Below are 23,687 nucleotides of genomic sequence, written 5' to 3'. Positions count from 1 at the left end.
TCCCGCCTCGACTACTGCAACGCACTGCTCGCTGGCCTCCCGGCCACTGCCACTAAGCCTCTTTAACTCATTCAGAACGCAGCGGCCCGCCTGATCTCAAACCTACCGAAGTCGGCCCATGTCACCCCACTTCTTAGGGACCTGCACTGGCTCCCCATTGCTGCACGAATCCGATTCAAGGCCCTCGACCTAGCATACCGTGCAGCAAAGGGAACCGCTCCCGCCTACCTCCGGTCAATGGTATCTAACTACACACCCTCAAGACCCCTACGCTCTGCATCTTCTGGCCGCCTCAGACCTACTCCTATCCAAGCTCCGGGAGGGTCATCAAAGAGAAGTCGCCTATTCTCAGTCCTTGCCCCACAATGGTGGAATGAACTACCCACCCCAGTTAGGACAGCCGAAACACGTCCAATCTTTCGCCGTCGACTAAAGACGCACTTCTTCAACCATTATCTGAATAAAAAAAATTTTTAAATAAATTAAAAAAATTAATCTAACCCTAACTAACCGTACTGTCATGCACTTGTCCTAATAAACTAACCTACACTGTAGCACTCAACACTTTGATGAACATTGTTGCTCAGCTGATAGAGTTGTGCCCTTCCTGATGGCTTGTCGTACAGAACATATAAGTCGCTTTGGATAAAAGCGTCAGCTAAATGACTAAATGTAAATGTATTTGATTTGAGAAAGTAAACAAACACTGCCCCTGTGCACACATGTGTAAAAGACTGTACATATCTAAAGCCTCCTATGGACTCGTTGCTTACTGGACCGGCTAGATCTGTGTTAACTAGCGCAAGTGGTACCTTTACTTTTTCTGTGGGATTTCTGTTTCTCGATTGAGTAAACTTCCCCATTTTGCACACTACACATTCTTTGTCAGGTCTACGCTTTTCACCTTCAATGTGCATGCCTTCTGTCACTGCTTGCAGTTTCAGTAAATCCTCGTAATTACAATGACCCATAATCTCATGTCATGTCTGAATATTGTGACTGACCGTCACGCTACACATATCATTATTATCATTACACTTGTCGTTGTCATTACACTCTGTTTGCAGATAATACATTCTCTGGTACATATTTATGTTAAACCGTGTACCATCAGGCTCTACAAGAACTTTTTTACCTTTATCGAAGAATACCTTGGCACCGTTTGCAGTAGCAGCTATTACAGAGAATAGTCCTTGTGGGAACGATGGTACGTAGAGAGCGTTATTTAACGTCACTGTACACCGGCGCCCACCACTGTCTGTGAGGCATACCAGTGCGGCTCCTCTCTCTTGCGCCAACCCGTAGGTGCGCTTCCCGTCTACCAGCTCCATGATGTGTCTCTCCGGGTGGAAAGTGTTGTCAAAGTTCTTGAACCGACTCCTGTCGTTGATGATGTGGGACGACGCACCTGTGTCCACGATCAGTCCCTTCCTCTGGGCCCGCTGCAGCTGCACCGGCCTGGCGACGCACGCTGTCCGCGCCCCGAAAGCGAAGTCTTCTTGTCCCGTTACTCTCCGGGCGTCGTCTCGATCCGTCTCACGTTGACCGTCGCCGCCATCTTGTCCGCTGCCGCCATCTTGTCCACAGCCGCCATCTTGTCCGTAGCCGCCGTCTCGTCCATGGCCGTCATCTTGTCCATGCGCGTATCGCGCGCTCTGGTCGTGTTTATTCATGCACGCTCTGTCTGTGTGCCCCGTGGATTTGCAGAAGCTGCACCAGACAGTCTTTGTGCAGTCGCCTCTCCGATGGCCTTTCTCTCCGCATCGCCAACACGCCAGCTCCGCCGTGGGCATGGTCTTCTCCCTCGGCGTCGCTCGGGCCTTCAACACCCTCTCTCCCGCCTCCACGGCGGCTGGGTGGGTATCTTCTGAGGCCTCGAAGTTTCGTAACTTGGCCTTGAACTTTCCCAGCGCCATGTCCGCTGAACCGTGTGTTACCAGGAGTGTGAACGGTTTGTACAGCTCCGGTAGTCTTCTCATCACCATTGCCATCATTAGCCCATCGCTTGGTGCTTCTCCTGCACTCTTCAATGCCGTCATGATCTGCTCAGCTCTGATGACGTATTTGGTCACAGTCTCGGTGTGCCCCTTCTTCAGTGCTGTTAGTGTTATGTAGAGGGCCACGACTCTCTGTCTTCCTTGCCCGATATAATGCTCTCTCAACACCCCCAGGCTTTATCTGCCTTTGTCTTTAGTGTCACGGAATATCAGCCCCGAGCTTGTCGTCGAGCAGTGGCGCTAACTCACAGTATGCGTCTGCATTACGCTTGTCGTCCAGGGCTTGTGCTTCCGCCGTCAGGTCTCCCGTGGGGGCCGTCAAGATCGTCGTCTTCAGTCCCACACCGTGCATGCAGCATAACATGCGCTCTTCCCAGAGCTCGTAGTCCTCTGCATTTCCATTGAATGAGGGCCATTTGCTCCTTCCCTTGGTCGCCATCCTCTTGGTTGATGGTAGGCGTAGCTTTAGCTCTTGTTGGCCTAGCGTCTAGCCACGCGGTGCTCCCGGCGCTAACCTAGCCTATACTTCAGCTAAACTTGCTACCCTTATTATTTCGCCCCGGCGTGATCTGGGCCCATAACCTGTTGACAGAATCTGGCTATGAGGCGACAATAATGTGGTCAAGAGGCATGGTTTCTATCTTTAGCCTTTGGCGTGGTTTATTATTCACATGGTAAAGCAGCAGCACATGAGTTCTCCTCTCTGTGAGAGGCAGGTGGGGAAAGAGGTAGAGGGGGACGAGACATCTCTTTAAATACTCGCCACCTGGTGGCAGCATTAGTGGCTCCGCCTAGAGCGCTCTCTAGTGGAAACAGTTATATATACAGTTAGACAGTTACTTGCAATCCTACATAAAACCTCTAACTTTAACAGTGAGGAACAGTTGTTATATATAAATTGCACCATTTACCCTTTGAGGGCTAGATTCAAAGAGGATGGATTGAGGGAGGATGTTGTTGTACATATATGTGTAATTCATTACATGTTCTACTGAATCTGCTGAAGCTCATGCAACTTGCTTTAGTTTAGTTTATTTGACAAAAAGAGTAAAAAAATAACACGACTTCCATTCAAGTGTCAAGGATAACATGATACAAGTCCAGGACTCATATCCATCAAGGTCCTTGCTGTTACTGGGACAATACAATACAATACAGATACAGATATGTACATGAAAACATCTTAAAAATAAATGTTTAAGATGCCTGCATTTCAGATACTTAAGAAATACTACTAAAACGAAGGTTTTGCTATTGCTGAGCTACCGCATCTATGTTTCTATAGATCAGCCGCAGCTTTTAGGGAAGTGACACCCCGAATCCCGTCCTGTCATCCCTTTATGTCATACCTTTCTATCATCCCTATCTGTCATCCCTTTATATCATCCCTCTCTTTCATCCCTTTCTATCATCCCTCTCTGTCATCATTATCTGTCATCCATCCCTGTCATCCCTTTCCCTTTCTGGCATCCCTTTATATCATCCCTCTCTGTCATCCTTATCTGTCATTCCTCTCCGTCATCCCTTTCCCTTTCCTTCATCCTACCATCCATACCATTACCATGCTTTTGTAAAACTCATGTACATATACCTGATATGTCTTTACTCTTATTACTTGTATTGTTGCACAAATGTCGCATTCTCATCATATTGGATTATTATTATTGTATTATTGTATTATGCACAATCGTTGCGGGCAAGACCCCCCACAGTTCACTGTATACTTGTATGCCGTGACAAATAAAACTCTTGACTTGACTTGACTTGATCCCCTTTCATCATCCCTTTCTGTCTTCCCTTTCTGTCACCCATTCATGTCATCCCTTTATGTCATCCCTTTCTGTCATCCCTTTCTGTCATCCCTTTATGTCATCCCTTTCTGTCCTCCCTTTCTGTCACCCATTACTGGCACTGTTTCGTTTCTGAACCATCACTACTGTGGGAGTGTGGTTATAAATGAGGAGGAAACAAAGACATCAATGTTACATTATTTATTATCTATACTATTTCTATAATTAACTTAAACATCACAAGTTTTAACAACTTACTATATTACAGGAGATAAACGGGTACTAAATCCTATAATCGACAACATAAATTATACTCAATAGGCTAGGTCAGGGGTAGGCAACCCTAGGCACGCGTGCCTGCATAGGCACGCAGGGGCATTTTCATAGGCACAGGGGGCAGCAGTATAATTTTTTTTTTTTTTTGCTTTGAAATATTAGTGAAATATTTTGCACTGTTGTCGCATTTATCTTGTTGAAATCCTCCCACAGGTTATTTTTACTACCACATATTTAATTGAGACCCTTTATTTGTTTATTATTTCAATTTAGCTGGAAATACATTGCTACATCATTCAGTAACATTTGCAGAGCCTTATAACAAAAACATTATTACGGTCACCATTGTGACCAGTGGGATTAATCAACAAATTTTATTATTTATTTTTCTATTTCATTGAACATTGCACATGTTAAAAGCCATTTTTTTTACTCAAAATGTGAGTATTACCAAGTCAACTTGTGTTCTTAAAACAATGACAATAAAAATAAACATAGTTGGGCGTAGTGGGCAAGGCGCTCGCCACGAATGACGGAGACGCTGGGCTTGCCTGTTCGAGCCCAGCGCTCCACATTGCTTTCAGTTTAGCTGGTCGTTCATACTAATACACATTGGCCGTATTAGGGGGTGGGAAACTGATGGGTGGGGATGGGGCGTTGTGGACAGCGACTCCTACAGGTCGGTTGGTGCGCCTGCGCAGTAGAATCAGGAAGTGTCGGGGGCAGCGTGAGCCTCCCACGCGTTACTCCTCGCCACTGAGAGATCGAGCTGCGCAGGTGAAAAGATGCGACTGCTGTTACCTCAAGTACCGGAGGGGACTTGTGCTATGTATGACTTAGTCCACATTGCAGCCGGCTTGTGGGAGGCAAGAAACAGCGTTCGTGACAGGGGAGGGTTGAATTGGATGATACGAAATTGGGATGGGGGAAAATATAGAAAATGGGAGAAAAAGTGGATCAAAAAATAAATAAAAATAAACAGAGTTTTATTAGGTTGAAATAATGTGGTTGTGTACTTATTTTTCTGTTAACTTATTATTGATTGAAAACTGAAAACCTTAATGCACAGTAACTGAACTCAATATTTTTAAGTTCTGTTAACTTATTATTATTTATTTGTTTACAGTGTAGTCTTGCGATCAATCAAAACTTATTTACACGATATACCTCACATTCACCCTCCATTCACATCCTGGTATTCTCCTGGTGTTCTCCATTAGGCCTGTAGGTGGAGCTATGACATCACACGTACAGTACACACACCGATGGTGTGTGATGTGTCCAAAAATGAATGGGAAAATGTGAGTGAAATGGTCGCACTGTATGCAGCTGTTTGTCTGCATTGCACCCCCCCACCCCCCCCCCAACTCAGATTTAGGGTTGATACAACCATCATAATAATATTGTTAATAATAACAATAACAATAATGATGTAATAATGTAAAAATTATCATTAAAAAGACCTGATTATGAGAAAAAAAAATTACGATGCATTGTTGAGGCACACTAGTTACAACTATATTTCAAACAGGCACTCCATGTCAAAAAGGTTGCTGACCCCTGGGCTAGGTTATCACTCTATAAAACATACTGATAAATTGCTATATAAACAGCTGGTAGAATTAGATATTAGATATTACTATATAAATAACCAACAATAACTGAACATCTTCATAATACACAAATGTAGCACTTACTGAGGAAATCCACTGAAACTGAATGTATTAGAAACTGACTGACTTAGATACAGTACTGTATATTTGAATACCGTTTATGTCACAAATGTATCAGTACTAAATACCTATATGTCCCTATGCCATAAATGTCATGTATGTTGTGTATGTCATAGATGTCTATATGAATTGAAAATGGGGGACCCTGATGGAAACAAGACAAACGTCTTTCTCAGGTCTGCATCCCCTTAACAATTGTATGTATTGAGCCGTACTGTATTGTACCCATTCTGCAATCTGTTAAATAAAGTTTTCATTCATTCATTCATTCATTCATTCATTCATTCATTCACTGACATAAGATAAGATAAGAATAAACGTTATTGTCCCAGAGTGGGACATTTACTAGGAACATCAGATCTGCGTCAGTCTGTCATAACAGTGTAAACAAAGAAGAAAAAAATATATATACAATCATTCATAGTAAAAAGGACTGCAGACAAATAATGACAATGCAGAGAGACATACAACCATAATCCATAAGTAGGTACATTTCAAAGCTTCAACAACCTTCATATTGCACCTTTCCCTTGAATTGCACCTTGGACCACATACCACTTTAACACAGCATTTAACCAGAGCAGCATAACTGGACCACATACCACTTTAACACAACATTTAACCAGAGCAGCATAACTGGACCACATACCACTTTAACACAACATTTAACCAGAGCAGCATAACTGGACCGCATACCACTTTAACACAGCATTTAACCAGAGCAGCATAACTGGACCACATACCACTTTAACACAACATTTAACCAGAGCAGCATAACTGGACCACATACCACTTTAACACAACATTTAACCAGAGCAGCATAACTGGACCACATACCACTTTAACACAGCATTTAACCAGAGCAGCATAACTGGACCACATATCACTTTAACACAACATGTAATCAGAGCAGTTTAACTGGACTACATACCACTTTAACATAACCTATAGAGGTCAATGGATCGAGGAATAAACGCTCTCAATACGCAAATGTCATGTAAAATGCATACTTTTACTTTAGATACTTAAGTACACCTTAAGTGTGCACCTTGTCCTTAGTGTTGCACCTTGCCCTAATTAAATTGCAACAGGATTTGGACTTGGACAAGAAAGAAAGAGGTGACAACCCACTGTTAAGTGGCACATCAAAGGAATATACCTCTAGTGTTACTTAGGAGAGCGATGGATGTAGGAAGGAAGGAGAGCTTGTAGAGGTTGCTCATGTGTCGAGACATGTTCTCATTTTGAAGCTGTTCTCTATGAAAAGCAATGGGTTAAATCTCACTGTCATTTCTACATAATATTCCATGAGCCTTCTGCACAGTATAATTTTGTTTCATGTTGCAATGGTGAAATATGAGTATAGACAATGATCAGCCATTATTGATTGATTGAATACTTTATTGACACAACAGTAAAACAACATTTGAAACAACAATGTCAAACACTGGTCAAATGTATGGGACACAATAAAGCCATAGGCTTGTTTCCATTGTGGTCCATGTACATAGAACATAAAAAGGCACGAAAACACGAAAGAACATGTACACAGACAGGACACCCTAAATGCATGTACAAAAACACCTAAGCTGAAAACTCATAAAGTCAACGCATGATAAAAGAGATAAAAACCAAATTAAGACCAATTTGAGTTGCTGCTGAGCCATGATGTTAGGGCGGATTTAAATCTGAGAGGGGAGTTCAAGAGTTTAAGGGATGTTGGCAGGGCATTCCACATCACAGTAGCAGAGTAAAATAATGTGTTTTTCACCATGCTATTTGATATATGTGACTGGCCGTGGGGAGGATGGACTTGTTGAGGCAACGTAATTTTTTACATATTATGAAAGTACAGATTCATACCTTCAAAATAAGCCATCACTTGAACATTTTGGTGGGATACTTTTCAAGCTACGTCCTATGAATCATGGTGATATCACAAAACGCATTCAGAGATTAATGGCCTTCAAACTTTGTGGAGAGTTTCACACTTGTGTGTTAACACTTTAATCGCCATGGGTTAAATTCATAATTTACCATCCCTCGCCAGCTCTATTTGTCTATGGAGAAGTTCCCCTTCTTTGCAGGGCTATAACTTTTTAAATTCTATTGCTAAATTGCCATTATTATGGCCCATTCAATGTCCTATATGTATTGTTCAGGGTGTAGCAACGTTAAACTTTTTCATTCACATATTCATACTAAAATATGGTCTAAATTATAAGTATGTTTTTATCGTTTTCTGCAGCTTTCTTCAGAACGTGATTTATAGCCCTAAATGCATTATATTGATGATCAAATACAGTTTGGTAGGAATCTGTGTGAGATAAAAAATTTCAACTGGACGTGGTTCTAGAAGTTTCTACGCATCATCTGATGATGACCGGATGGGCGGGGGATCGTTTATAATTCCGTGGGCAGCGTTAGATGATTCATCCAGAGTGGGTCATATGTTCATCAGATCAGTTAGTATAGAAGACGTTAGAAAATAACGCTGAATCTTACCGTGGCTTCCTCGCGCCGCTGGCAGATGAGCGTGGAACAGAATTTTTTCTATTATGGGATGGAGAAATGCCCAATCCATTTCCAGGTTGTATAATAGTATATACGTCCAAATCATGTTGTTTTTTCGAGTTATTTGCACCGATCGATGTTCACTGTGTCAATACGGAGGCTCTCTAACGATAGCGAGTGCCCGGACCACATATGGATGAGCACTACCGGTTCAAAGGTTAATTTCCGGTTGGCGATCTGCCAATCGGCCACCAGATGGCGCTCTTGAACCGCTAGAGAATTGAGTGGAGCTTTGCAGTGTGTCTCAGGGCTCCGGAAAGGAAATATGATTTCGATGACAGATTTTTTAAATATTGACATCAAAGACGAGTTACGGCGTCTTCGGCAGAATGAGCATGGCTAGGAATGACGTGTAAACTCGTCCACGGCGATCATAGTGTTAAACAACTACAACCCTACCCAGAATGCATTGTATGCCATGGCCCCCCTCTCTCTCTGGGGACATTAACACCTTGTGTCAGGCTCTTTTGTTATGTCAATTTGTTGAAAGCCTCACATAAGCCATGTGTGGAGGTCAAGGTATTGGCTGAACCAACAATCTTCTTTTATCTTATATAATGCTTTGGTCCTTATCTGAATTATTGTGTTGAGGTGTGGGGAAATACCTATGAAACCAACCTACTTCCTTTGGTTATTCCCCGTTCAAAGCCGGTTACAAGGCAGTAGCCGCTCCGCCATTAACGGGGTCCACAAGCTCGAGCGATCACGACTCCATCTTGCTATTTCCGGCATATCAACAGAGATCACGTGACGCCGTCGTGTCACGTGAGACAAAGAAGTGGACCGACGAATCAGAGGCCACGCTCCAGGACGTGCTTGCAGACACGGATTGGGATATGTTCAAAGGAAGCGCCAGTGACGTCAGTGAGCTAGCAGACACAGTGGTGTGTTATATCACAACAATAGCCGATGGTATTGTCCCCAGGAAAACGGTGCGGATTTTCCCAAACCAGAAACCGTGGGTGGATAGCACTATTAGAGCAGCTCTGAACTCTCGTACCACCGCCTACAACCTGGGTAGAGAGTCAGGAAACATGGAGGAGTATAAGGCTTCAGTCTATACTCTATGCAAGGCTGTCAAACTTGCTAAGAGGACATATGCTGATAAACTGGAGACACAAATGGCACAAAACGACACAAGAGGATTATGGCAGGGACTGAAGTCAATAACTGACTATAAAGTCAGCGCCCCCTCAATGGGGAGCGACGACGCCTCCCTCGCGGACAAGCTCAACATCTTCTACGCTCGGTTTGGTGTAGACAGTGGCGCTGCTGGCTCTCCGGCTAGTGACGTCACTGGCGCGCCAGCTGTTGTGGAGGGGGGGGGGGGAGGGCAACCGCGAGGGGGGGGGACGCTCTCTCGTTGTCGGAACACAGTGTGAGAAGAGCATTTATGCAGGTGAACACCAGGAAGGCTGCTGGCCCAGATGGCATAACAGGACGTATACTCAAGACCTGTGCCAACCAGCTGGCCCCTGTATTCACCGCCATATTTAATCAATCACTGGCGGAGTCAGTGGTCCCTGCCTGCTTCAAGATGTCTACCATCATCCCTGTGCCGAAGAAACCCTCCCCAGCATGTCCAAATGACTACAGACCGGTGGCACTCACCTCTGTGGTCATGAAATGTTTCGAGAGGCTGGTCAAGGACCACATTTGTGCCTCCCTCCCCAGTGATATGGACCCTATGCAATTTGCATACAGGACAAACAGGTCCACCGACGACGCGGTCTCCCATGTACTGCACAGCACCCTCTCGCACCTTGACCGTCAGAAGGGGGGCTATGTGAGACTGTTGTTCATTGACTACAGCTCAGCGTTCAACACCATAGTCCCCACCAGACTGGTGGACAAGCTGATCGAGCTAGGTCTGAGCTCCGCCCTGAGCGCCTGGGTACTGGACTTTCTGAGCGAAAGACCCCAGGCGGTCAGGGTGGGGGGTCAGACCTCCAACACCATCACCCTGAGCATCGGGTCCCCCCAGGGCTGTGTTCTGAGCCCCCTGCTGTACTCACTCTACACACACGACTGTGTGGCCAAGTTCAGCTCCAACTCCATAGTGAAGTTCGCAGATGACACGGTGGTGGTGGGGCTGATCTCGGACAACGACGAGAAGGCCTACCGGGAGGAGGTTGAGGTACTGGAACGCTGGTGCCAGGACAACAGCCTGCTCCTGAACATTGGTAAAACCAAGGAGCTGATCGTGGATTATAGGAGAGGACAGCAGGAGACGCACACACCACTGATGATTAACGGGGCTACCGTGGACAGGGTGAGCAGCTTCAAGTACCTGGGGGTCCACATCTCAGAGGACCTGACATGGTCAACACACATAGACACAGTAGTAAAGAAGGCGAAACAGCGTCTCTACCACCTGAGACAGTTAAGGAAGTTCAGAGTATCGGGAAAGATACTCCAGTCCTTCTACTCAGGAGCTGTAGAGAGCATCCTGACCGGAAACATCACTGCCTGGTATGGAAACAGCACGGCACAGGACAAGAAGGCCCTACAGAGAGTGGTGCGCTCAGCCGAGCGTACCACGGGTATTGCACTACCCCCCCTGCAGGTTCTATACAACAAGAGGTGCAAATCCAGAGCCTGCAGGATAATAAAAGACCCTCACCACCCCAATAACAGCCTGTTTCAGCTGCTGAGGTCAGGCAGACACCTGCAAACCCCAGCTACTAGGACTGAGCGGCTTAGGCTCAGCTTCTTCCCCCAGGCCATCAGAGCCATGAACAATGAACATTGAGTGCTCAGAACATTGAACTGTCCACACACAAGCACACATGAACACACACACGACACGCACACTGTGCACGCTCACACACGAGCAGCCACTTAACACTTTAACATGAGCGGGCACACACTCATGTCGCACACACGCACACTTATGGCCAAAGGAAAGGACACTTTAAATTAGAATAACAGGAACAGTGTATTGCACTACCAAAGCTAACTAGCATGTCCCACATGCTCTGTAAATAACTATGTACAGATACCGAGATGTCACTCCATGTTACCTGCTACCTGTTACTGCACAATGTTGTTTCCTTCTTTTGATTCTATTATATGTACCACTGTATTGCACATCGTTGCGGGCAAGATCACCCGCATTTCATTGTATACCTGTATGCCGTGACAATTAAAACTCTTGACTTGACTTGACTTGAAAAAAGAGCAATCAGGATTGTAACCAATGAGAGCTATAAAGCACATACATTCTTTGTTTTTAAAAGTTTCAGTCCTGAAATGAAAGGACCTGGTGATCTGGAGGAGGAGATCAAATCCAGTCAATCTATAAATATATTAAAGAGGAGATTGATTGATTGAATGAAAATTTTATTAACAGATTGCAGAATGGGTACAATACAGTACGGCTCAATACACACAATTGTTAAGGGGATGCAGACCAGAGAAAGACTTTCGTCTTGTTTACATCAGGGTCCCCCATTTTCAATTCATAATGAATTGTAAGTAAGGGTGCAACTTGCTCCGTGCAATCCATTATTTGTGGATCTAGCCCTCAGACTGTTTGGTGTGAGCACAGAGATCATGACCACATTTTTATAAAGCTGTCCTAGAAAGCCTGATGAGATATGGGCTGGCAGCGTGGTTTGGTACGCTCACAGTACAGTGTAAGTCAAAGCTTGAAAGGCTAGTGAAAGCAGCGATGAAGGTGACCGGAAACACCAAGTACCAAGTTATTATATCAGGATAATGTAAAAAATTGCTAATCTATAAACCCTGATATCAATCTGCCGATTAAATTAGTAGATATTAGCTTGAGAAGTGGCCAGCTGAAGATGATGAATAGGGAATATTCCTGTTTAACGTATCATCTTTGGCTTCACTGAAACGGTGTTGCTGTAACGGTCGCAAGCAGAACTTGACGCTCAACAAAACCAGGGCTGCCTTCTGTCGCAGTTTTCTCTGCGTTTCACAACGTTGTACATCTGGCCCTCAGTGGTTTATTGGAAGTATAAAATATGAGTTCCCCAGAAGAGAGGAGGGTAATGGTCCACAAAATGACCACCAAAGGGCTCAGACAGTTACTTCAGAGAGTGGGTTTGGGCATTTTGTAATGTCTGCCTCCAAAAAAAAAAAGGCCAGAACCAAAAGAGGAAAAATTACATCGATTGTTAGATAATCATGATCCCGTCACATTAACTCAACACAGACCTCCCCCCAGAACAAAGGCTCTCTGGAATAAAAGGGTTTTGAAAGAAGGTAAACTCATTCAATGCAATTTTCGCAGTGGATTGGAAGACTGTGGCTGAAAGGGATGAATGCCATCGCTCTGCCTCAATCATGTAAATCGAAGGCATCAGCCCTGGCCTCTAATTCAGCAGAGGTAAGTGGGATGAGCTGATGTTAGACAATGGCCTTCCACATGATAACCATGTACATTATATAAATCACTGGTTTCCAAAATATCAAAAAAATATTATGAATTACACAATACAATCAAGCTAAATTAGACAAATGATCTCCACTGAACCAGGTGTTAATAATTGAAAACACTAATTAATCAAAAGTGAAAAGTGAAATTGGGGGTAGAGATAAGGGGGACGACATACAACTGTGTCCTATCCAGTGGTGGAAAGTGTTTTCACTCAAGTACTGTACTTAAGTACAATTTCAATCTACATGTACTTTACGTGACCTACGTGAGTATTTAAATTTTAGGGATTTATAATTTTATTCCACTACATTTCAAAGGATATATTGTAATTTTTACTCCACTACATTTATCTGAACCCATCAGTTACTAGTTACTTTGAAGAAAAATATTTTGCATAGAAAACATGGAAACAATTTATAAAGATTATATACTTTAAAGGGGACCTGCATTGCTATTCCTAGCACTATTTGGGCAACTTTACACAAGTCCTGTGAGTCTATTGAACACATCTGTACGTTTTTTTTTAAATGCATTGTTTTATATTTCTTATCAAGTACTCAAAAGCATCATTTTCCACCCTCAGGATTTCAGGCCATTTTTGGATGGGCTCCGCCCATACTAGCAGAATGCTTTGAGTGACAGCCACCCACCAAATAGTTCTGGCCATACTCTACTAACGCCAAAGTGAACCTAATACACAAACAAATATGGCTCAAGCATACGTTTTCGATACAATACAATCCACAAAGGGATGACACCGAAGCAGGTACCCATGCCATACGATTTTGGGAAAACAAATGCCCGGAAGAATAAGATTGCTCTCCAAATCCATCTCTCACACACACACACACACACACACACACACACACACACACACACACACACACACACACACACACACACACACACACACACACACACACACACACGGCACTTGTACTAACAACGTTAGTTAGGAACATAATCATTAATTCGCAATACACACAAGTAGGTCTACATATATACAATGAAGCACAGAGCTAAGAACGTTAGGTAAGCTAGCTTGCTCTCTAAGTCCGTCTAACAAACACACACACACACACACACACACACACACACACACACACACACACACACACACACACACACACACACACACACACACACACACACACACACACACACACACACACAGTGCTTGCACTAACGTTAGACTGTCTTGGCGCACACACATGGAAGAGTACCATAATACACAAACGGATGAATGAACGAGGTCCTACTGCTAATTAACTAATTACGACGTACTGTATACTTACTGATTCGATGCTTTCTTTCAGTCTCAAAGACTTACAGGCTAGGTCCCTTCTTCTTTAGCAACAGCCAGGAAATCACGGAAGCATAAAGTCCCTTGTCTTTGCAAAAATCCAAAAACAAACTTGGTCCATTGCTGGCGAAGCACGACATCCTCGGGAAACCATAGTTATGAGTATAGCGAGCGCTCTGCTCATAGTGGAACCTTATCCATTTCAATCTAATTCTGAATAAAATTTCTCCACATGTACACACCCATCCGCCTGGCCACACCCACATCCGCTCCTCTACATAAGTGGGGACGTGGCCATACTAACAGCTCCTTCCAACGTGTTTCACCACCGAAGGCGAAGACCACGGGGTCCTCAGTGAGTCCGAGCAGAGCGCTCGCTATACTCATATAACTATGGTTATAGGATAACCGTATGTTATATTATCGTATAGCTTATGCTCTGCTCGTAGTGGAACACAGGAGCTGAGCAGAGCGGAAGCTCGACAAATGTACCCGCTGAGGCCACCCACAACCATCAGAACCAGGGAGGATCCGAGCTCCCGGACCCCCCTAGAGGGGGACAGGAGGGAATCGGATCCGACTGTGCGAAGAGGGTTTAGCAACTCAACACACAGGGTGGGTAGATTGTGGGACTTACCTTCACACAGAAGGACCCGCGACTACCCGGGCCGCATCCCACATGCCACTAGGGCACGAACGGGGGGGGGGAAACGTTACCGCCCCTAACATCACGGGGTCAAGGTCAAGAACCCAACCCCGTGGCAAGGCCGTAGCAGCGGAGCGCGGGGGAGGACCCAGCCCCAGGAACAGCCTGAGGGTTAGGACCCCCCGGAAAGCAGGCCTGGTGAGGCCAACGATGCCGTAGCATCGAGACCCCACCAGACTGTCACTAGTGACACCACCCCCCACATCGGCAGCGTATCGGACAGGGCCCAATCCAAGAGCAGGCCCTTCCCCCATACAGCACGCCGCCCTGAAGCACTCCACAGAGGCTACACCCCCAGTCGGCGCACCGGGGAGACAACCCCCAAAGAGGTTGATCCATCAATCCTGGCAACAGGTCAAAAGCGTAACTCGACCTGTGCCCGGAGCACTGCGGACTAGACAGGCGCCTAAGGGGTCTACTGAGAACAGCACCCCGGCGGAAGGGGCGTCCGGTATGCTGTGCACCATGTCGCAGCCTCCACAAAAACCCGACCCCCTAGAGAGGCCGAGGCAGAGAAGGCTGACATGATTGGCAGACGTCATGAAAAGTGTGGGGGCACACTCGCAGGCAGACCGGGTCAAGCCCGGCCTAACCCCAGAGTCGACTCCGCTACCAACACACCGGGGGAACCAACCACCCCCCTATGTTTTGTTTAACAGGAGGCGGTTGTTCCCTTAACCCCCCACAAGAAAAAAAATCCAAAACACAACTGCGCGTATACACCGGCTATACAGGCAGTACAAGTGTTTAAGTTTTCAAGAAGGGGTTAACCCAGGCCAACAGGTCGACGAGAACGAGTCCGGACCTGGGCCCGGCGGACCGGGACGTACACAGGGATGCCAGAAGGGTACAATAGAACCACCTCGACAGCCCCCTCCCAGCCCCACCAAGCAGGGGAAGAGAGGGGTGAAAAAGAATGGAGAAGGACCAGGCTCCTTAGCACAGCGCAAGGTACAACACAATATGGACCAAGCAACAGTGAAGGATAACACGTAGTGACATAACCACGAACACACCTCCATAACATGGAGCCTGAAAAGAACTCACAGAAGCCTCACGACCAATAGAAACGTGCCCAGTGACGTATTCTATGGCGGGGGAAATTCCGTGACCCACCTGCCAAAATATGGTGTGGGACCAGGGAACTGCCCCCCCCCCCCCCCCCCTCCCTACCCTGTGACGCGCTGACCCAACAGCGTGACAGGAACACCGAAGAACAGGAGGTCCAACCCCCTGGCCAATCAGAAAAAAGGGGGGGAGGGATTTATCAGTTCACCCCCTTATGACCCCATACCCCGGATACGATGAAAACAAACAAGCAGTGATGATACCAGTTTACCTAGCATGCTACATGAAAAAGCATATATCCACTAGGATAAGCTCAACCATCTGCACGCCAGCCACAGACGATAAACTCGTTTGCAAATTTTTTATACAAGGCTTTGTGCGAACACGTCACCCGTGTTTATGTACTTCACCAAGTAAAGAGAAAACACAGACGTTTAAAGAGAGGGTCAAATACCTCGGTACAAGCTACATATATGATTACTTCTGTAGGCTAACACTCTAACCTGGTTGTGGACTCGATGCCATGTTTCCCAAACGTAACAGAATACACACAACCCCCTCAGATAAAAAAGGTAAAGTTCACTCTTACTACTGCAAGAAGAACACAGTCACTTAATCAAATTCAAATCTGCACAAATTATGTTTCTGGCAATAAAAAAACGAATTAACAAGCAACATTAAAAAAAAATGCACGGCTAGAGAGAGTGTTTATAGTTTTAGAGGGACATTAGCTTTAAAGCAACCTACGGTATGTACAACTCTTAAAAGTATGTGCATTGCAGTTTGTGGGGTATCACTCTGGAATGGTCTGGATGCGAATATAAAATTAAGCAAAAATATCAATACATTTAAAGGTAGCTATAAACAAGCACTTATGGACACATGAGAAAAAATAATAGGCAGTCACATTACTGCTCAAGCTCCTCTCTTATATTATAAGAGAGGAGCTTGAGCAGTAATGTGACTGCCTATTATTTTTTCTCATTTGGATATTTGGATATATAAAAAACTGTACTTTTATTTTATTTTTTATTTGTTATATTATTTAAATTTTTATTAAATTATAATGTCAAATATTGTAAGGAAGGGGCAGGGATTGATAAGTTGTTTTACTTCCCCCTGTTCCTTCTCGAACACTTATTGTATGGAAATAGTATTTGACTATTTACCTTTTTGTTTTTTAAACTTGTTTTATGTTTCTATGTTTGAGACAAATAAAAATCAAATCAAATCAAATGATGAGGGAAAACAAGTCTTTCAACCGAGTGCTAGCCACAGGCCTTGCTAAGCACACATATATATAGCGACCAGACATTTTTTTCAAGAAAACTGTCCTACTCTCTAAGCAAACACACAACCCCACAGCTAGGTGAGGGTTTATACATCGTATCCCCAATATATAGTGAATAAACACACATTTTGTATAAAAAAACAGTCCCTCACCAGGAGGGACCTTTTATTTAATAACAAAAATTATATGAGGGGACAGGGGTAAACAGGGCAGTCACTAGCGGCTCCTGCCGTGTGCAGCGCAGTGTTTGCCCCCACGGGGAGCCGGCCCGGAGGAACGGTTCTGGGGAGCCTGGTCACGTTGATCCCTACCGTTACCTCCGGGCGTGGCGCGGCTGGCTGCGGCGGACGAGGCACTCCCTCCACTCCTGGCCTTCTTCGCCGAAGGTCCAGTAGCGGCGGCGGTGGTGGCCGAGGCAATGGTCGTGGTCCTCTGCCGGCGTTGCTTTTTCCGGACATCGCAACGGCTCCCACACCATTTTGGGACAAAGTATGGATGCCATCGGGCTATCAAGCCGAGGCACCCCGTCCTTTAGCCCCTGGACCAAACCCGCCACCCGCGTCACTGGCACGTAGGCGGGGGTAAGGCCAACAATGCGGGAGATTACCTGTTCCTGTTTCACGTAGGCCTCCATTGATGGGAAGAATGGGCAGACAATGCCTGTCTCTCTCACAGGACGACGTTGCCAGAGATGATCTATCATGTCATCAGGAACAGGTGCAGGCAGAGGCTGCGGCAACGCCACGCCATTAGCGGCTGCAGCGGCCGCCATGAGCTCGGGGAACAAGGCAAGCAACTCCCCTTGCGTACCTCCCTCGAAGTCACTCGCATCCCTCACGTACGGGTGGCTGCCACGGGTGCCACCATCCGACGCGGCAGATAGCTGGGCATCTTGTCTCAGGGTCGGAGGTTCTAACCCAACACCAGATAACAAGGGACCCCAAGGAGACGCAACACTCCCTGCCACACCCCGAGGGGGAGAATGATACGTCTCCACTGGGGCATCGAACAAGAGAGCTCTCGCCCCCTCCATATGATCCTCAGTCTCCATCGGAAATGGAGATGAGGCAAGAGAACTCTCGTCCGGCTCCAGCACAACATCAAAGCCTGGCTGTTCGCCCCTGTAGCTCGCCGCCTTACGACGAGAGCGAGCAGAGGCGAAGAGTCTGCGTCGCAAATTCCCAGCCACCAGAGGAGCTGTCGGCCTTTCGGCCAACTGTCTACTGGCGGGGGAACCAGGGCCGGAACCAGGCCATCTCACGGGCCCCTCAGAGAGGCAGACTCACCACCGGGAGCCGCCCGGGTATATCTGACCGCCACGAACGCAGAGACGCCCCAAGACGCACGGAGGACGCGGCAAGGGAGAAGCGCTGGTGAAGGGTGACGTTGTGAGCGTCCAAACCCTCCGAAGGTGCAAACATTATGTCTTAGCTTTTCTCGTAAATTGGCGAGAGAGAGAAAAATAAGATACAATGTCCACGTAGCTCCTTTCCAACAACTATTTCGGCACTAAACTCAAGTGGTGTATACAGACACTTGTCGGTGGTGTAAATAGGGAAGGAGCTGTTAGTATGGCCACGTCCCCACTTATGTAGAGGAGCGGATGTGGGTGTGGCCAGGCGGATGGGTGTGTACATGTGGAGAAGTTTTATTCAGAATTAGATTGAAAGGGATAAGGTTCCACTACGAGCAGAGCGTAAGCTATACGATAATATAACTGGACCACATACCTGTAACACTTCCCCCGGTCCTGTGGGACCAGCCAGCAACCCTCCGCCCGGTTCGGTTGGTCCAGGACCCAGACATTTTCAACCCCCCATCAATAACCCTCATAACATAACATTGCCAACCGGTGGGCTGATGCAGATCTGGCATCAGCTCACACACCAGCTTATTATTATTTACTGCCAGTTATGTTTATTATGTTTACTGTCTGTATTGTCGTTGTTGTATCCACTTTGTTAGACTTGTGTTCCTCTGTCTGTGTTTTGTAAATATGTTTTAGTCTGGTTGTGTAATTGTTATTGTTTTCCCAGTGTGCTCTGTGTTCTGTTGTTTCTGTCTGCCACACCTGTGTCCTGTTTATAATTACCCTCTGTGTCTATCAGTGTCTGTATATTAGGTGTTGTGGGCCTGCAGTCCCTTGCGGGTTCATTGTTTAATGTTACCTATGTTTGTCAGTTGTGTATTGTTCCTGTCTTGTCAAGTAAACTGTTATCGTCACCACGTCCACTCCTGCCTCATCTATATTCACTCTGCCACCTGGGTTCACCATGAAGAAGAAGCATAATCGTAACACATACCACTTTAACACAGCATTTAACCAGAGCAGCATAACTGGATCACATACCACTTTAACATAACCTTTAAGTAGAGCAGTATAACTGGACCACATACCACTCTAACACAACATGTAATCAGAGCAGCTTAACTGGATCACATACCACTTTAACATAACCTTTAACTAGAGCAGTATAACTGGACCACATACCACTCTAACACAACATTTAATCAGAGCAACTTAACTGGACTATATACCACTTTAACATAACCATTAATCAGAGCAGCATAACTGGACCACATACCACTTTAACATCACCTATAGAGGTCAATGGATGGAGGAAAAAACACTCAATACACAAATGTCATGTAAAATGCATACTTTTACTTGAGATACTTAAGTACATTCAATAGCAAATACTTCTCTATTTTTACGTAAGTAGAATGTGAATGGAGGACTTTTACTTTTACCAGAGTACTCATTTATCTCGGTATTTCTACTTTCACTTAAGTAAAGGAACTGAGTACTTCTTCCACCACTGGTCCTCTCACACTCCCAATTTGTATCAGTTATGGCACTGTACTGAAATGTAGATACTCGAGGGGTAGTGCTTGCAGACGGGAAAACAACGTCTTTGAATCGCTCTGGTCCCACTGTAACATAAAGAAAACGCACCTTTCTGCGTATAGAGGATGCAAAACCAATATCAACAAAACCATTTGACCATTTTCACATCAAAGTGCATGTGGTCGGGCTTCAGAAGACGACAGGAATCACAACGCTGAAAATGTAACAAACAGACAGCAACAGCTCACCTCCAGCCAAACGGTGGGGGTATGTGGTGTAGTGATTAACACTGTCGTAAGGTTATGTATATAACCAAGTTCTGTGAATTATGGCGACGCTCAGCATCATCTGCACTGTACTTCACTTCGTGCACGAGCACTGAATAAAAAATTCCACCATGTACCTTTACATCCCAACATTCGTCTGGCCACACCCCCATCCGCTAACCTTCATAAGCAGGTGTGTGGTCACCTACTCGCCTCCTTCCCAAACTTTCACCACAAGGCGAGATCAAGGGCCGTAGCGGCGTCTGATGCTGAGCATCGCCATAATTCACAGAACTTGGTTATATACATAACCTTATGTTCTGTTTCATTATGGCTTTCGCTCAGCATCATCTGCACAAGAGGAGCTGAGCGGGAGCCATAGCTCGACAAATGTACCCCGCTGAGGCCCCCCACAACCATCAGACCGGGGAGGACCGAGCCCCCGACCCTCCCTAATGGAGGATACCCCCCTATTGGAGGCTTACGGGAGGGAGACGGATAGGACTGTGCGAAGAGGGACTCAAGCAACACAACGCACAGGGTGAGCAGACCGTGGCTTGACCCCACGACCACACACACGCACAACCTGCATGCCACCAGGGAACGAACGGAAGGAACAAACCTCGTTACTGCCCCCAAAATCACGGGGTCAAGAGCAAACCCAACCCCGTGGCAAGGCAGCGGAGCGCGAAAGAAGACCCAGACCCACTGAAGGGACTGGATCCCCTGGAAAAAAGGGGCCCGGAGAGGTCAATGACGCCAGGCATCAAGACCCCACCAGGCGGTCACTTAGTGACACCGCCCCCCACATCGCCAGAGTATTCGGAGAAGGCCCCTCCAAGAGTGGGCCCTTTCCCCCCAATAGCACACCGCATGGCACACTGACCCTGCAGAACAGGCAGTCAGCATGGCCGTAAGCACTCAAAAAGGTTAACCAACGGAAGCAGGCAGCGCACCGGGGAAACCAGGCAGCAGGCTGTAACCTGAGCCTGGAGCACTGCGGACGAGACATGCGCCAAAGGAGTCAGCTGAAAACATCCCCCCCGGCGGAAGGGGCGTATGCTGGCGTTGTTGATCACCATGACAAAGCCTCCATTAAAAAAAAACCACCCAGAGGGGTCGAGGCAGAGAAGGCTGACATGATTGGCAGACGTCATGAACGTGCAGGGGCACACTCAACCGGGTAACCTGGGAGTTGACTCTGCTCCAACATACCAGGGAATCAACTACCCTCTCGGTACAGACGGTGGTTGTTCCTATAACCCCTCAAGAAAAAACTCCAAAACACACCTGCAGGTATACACCAGCTATACCGCAGTACAAGTGTTTCAGTTTCCAAAAAAGGGTTATCCCAGGCCTACGGTATCAACGAAACTTTACTTCGGACCGGGCCCGGCGGCCCGGGAAGCACACAGGATTACCAGAGGGGGTCCAGAAGACCACCCCAACAGCCCCATCTTCGCCATGCGTGAGAGAGGAGCGAAAGACGGAGAACCAGCCCCTTACAATAGTGCCAGGTACAAAAGAGTACCCAACAAAGGGTCTCCACAATGCCTAACCCTGTGACACCCGGGCCGACCCTGCATTTTCCCCCCTGAAAAAAGCCCAAGTCCCTCAGGGTACCAGAACAACAGATCTGCATCCCCGGCGGACAACGGGTTAACTGACCTGGACCAGCGTGACCAGAACCAGTCCTGTGCCCTAACCACGCCGACATGCCTACTCCAGGAGAAGGGACCGATATGCGTGTTGATCTAAAACATGAAAAGAGGGCGCCACCCAGACGGGCCGGTTTGAACCGTGCTCGGTGGCCCACCCCAAGGGCGTGAGACCCCTCTACCTATGTTCTGATCTATTCCGTTAACATCCCCCAGATATGAACGAGAATCCGTCGAGACCCAGTAACAGGCTCTCGGAAGAGGAAAAAAAACCCATCCCAGTTGCTTTATAAAAACGCTGTTTTAATAACAAGCAACCAAGGCGCACTAGCCACCCGCATGATTCTTATCAGAAACACCCCGAGCCAGCACTATGCATGCGTCGGGACACAAAACACATAAATTAACAGTCTAACCAGACCCCACATTGATCCCTCAAGGTGCCTGGGAGAACGACAAGAATGGTGTGGTGCTTCATATACTCCACACTTTTTTATTAAAAAAGAAAGAAACACCGACTGACATGAATCCCACTTGACGCAGCCGAGGATAAAAACTGTTTACATTTTTATATCCCGGCATCCCTACCACAGAGCATAGACGGAACTCCCCAGAGAGACTTCCCACGTGAGCCATAGATTGAAATGCCACGGTAACATTGAGGCATGTGACCAACCGACTCAAGTTACGCGTATATCGAGCGTAGTGGAACCTTAAAACCTACGCTCTATCCCGACACTTGACAATAACAGACCCTACATACGGGTCTAACTCACGGAAGCCATCGTCCAATAGCAACGTGTGTAGTGACGTGTGCTACGACGGGGGGAAACCCAAGACTCAACGCCTGTGATAGGTGCAGAGTCTGGGAAACGCTTCCCCCCCCCCTCCCTGCCAAGCCGCCTAACAGCTTGGCCCTGACTGAACTAATAAGAGAGGAATAAACCCCCTGACCAATCAGAAGAGGGAAGGAGGGGTTTATCCGGTACCCCCTCACAAGCCCAACCCATATGATACCTTTAGTAGCAATGCTAATGAATAGTGCAAGCTAATACAATGCATGCTAACCACAGATGATCTGTGAACAGGGTTTATAACAAGACCAAGTCGCGTGTGTGTGTGTGTGAATCCTACACCTGCATCAATGTTGTAACACAGAAAAAACATTGATAGAGAGAGAGAGAACGGCTGAGCCGTGGTACGTTTTCATACGAGCATTACTGCAAACACAACACAATAGTGTTGTAGCTCAATATCACTGTGTAAGCAACAGAGCACACAACTAGCCTCTACCTTTATGTGGAGATTCAGGCCGAGGCAGAAAAAACCCTTTTTCAACCGAGTGTAGGCTGCAGGCCTTGCTTAAGCTCTAACATGAATGTAACCCTCCTATCAACCCATACTAGCAAAGATTCACACGTTGCAACCCCATCATATGTTTGGTGAATAAACACACAGTTTGTTAACAAAAAAAACAGTCCCCCTTTAGAGGGGACTCTTTATTTTTGAACAAAATCATAGCGGGGCCGGGAATGGAAAACAGGGGGGGGACCACAGGGGGAAAAAATCACTGGGTCCTAGCGACGCCTGCCACGAGCCGCTCGGGATTTGCCACCTCGTGGAGCCCCGGAGGGACGGTAAACGATCAGCGGCTGGTCTCGACGATCCCTACCGTCGCCTCCGGGCGTAGATAGGCCGGCTGTCGTAGCGGAGGCGCCTTCTCTCCTCCTGGCTTTCTTCCCCGAAGGTCCAGCAGTGGCGGTGGTGGCAGC

The 23,687-nt window shown here is 46.5% G+C and overlaps 1 protein-coding gene across 1 annotated transcript in view; it reads left to right on the top strand.

Annotated features, from left to right (window-relative positions):
• Positions 1-23,687, top strand: part of arap2 (ArfGAP with RhoGAP domain, ankyrin repeat and PH domain 2) — a gene marked incomplete at its 3' end in the record, with an annotated part of 497,512 nt that overhangs the window by 367,946 nt on the left and 105,879 nt on the right.

Source organism: Notolepis coatsorum (assembly GCF_963971535.1).
Source record: "Notolepis coatsorum genome assembly, chromosome: 4".
In the NCBI taxonomy this organism is placed as follows: Eukaryota; Metazoa; Chordata; class Actinopteri; order Aulopiformes; family Paralepididae; genus Notolepis; species Notolepis coatsorum.
This window is presented reverse-complemented; position numbering and strand designations above follow the sequence as displayed.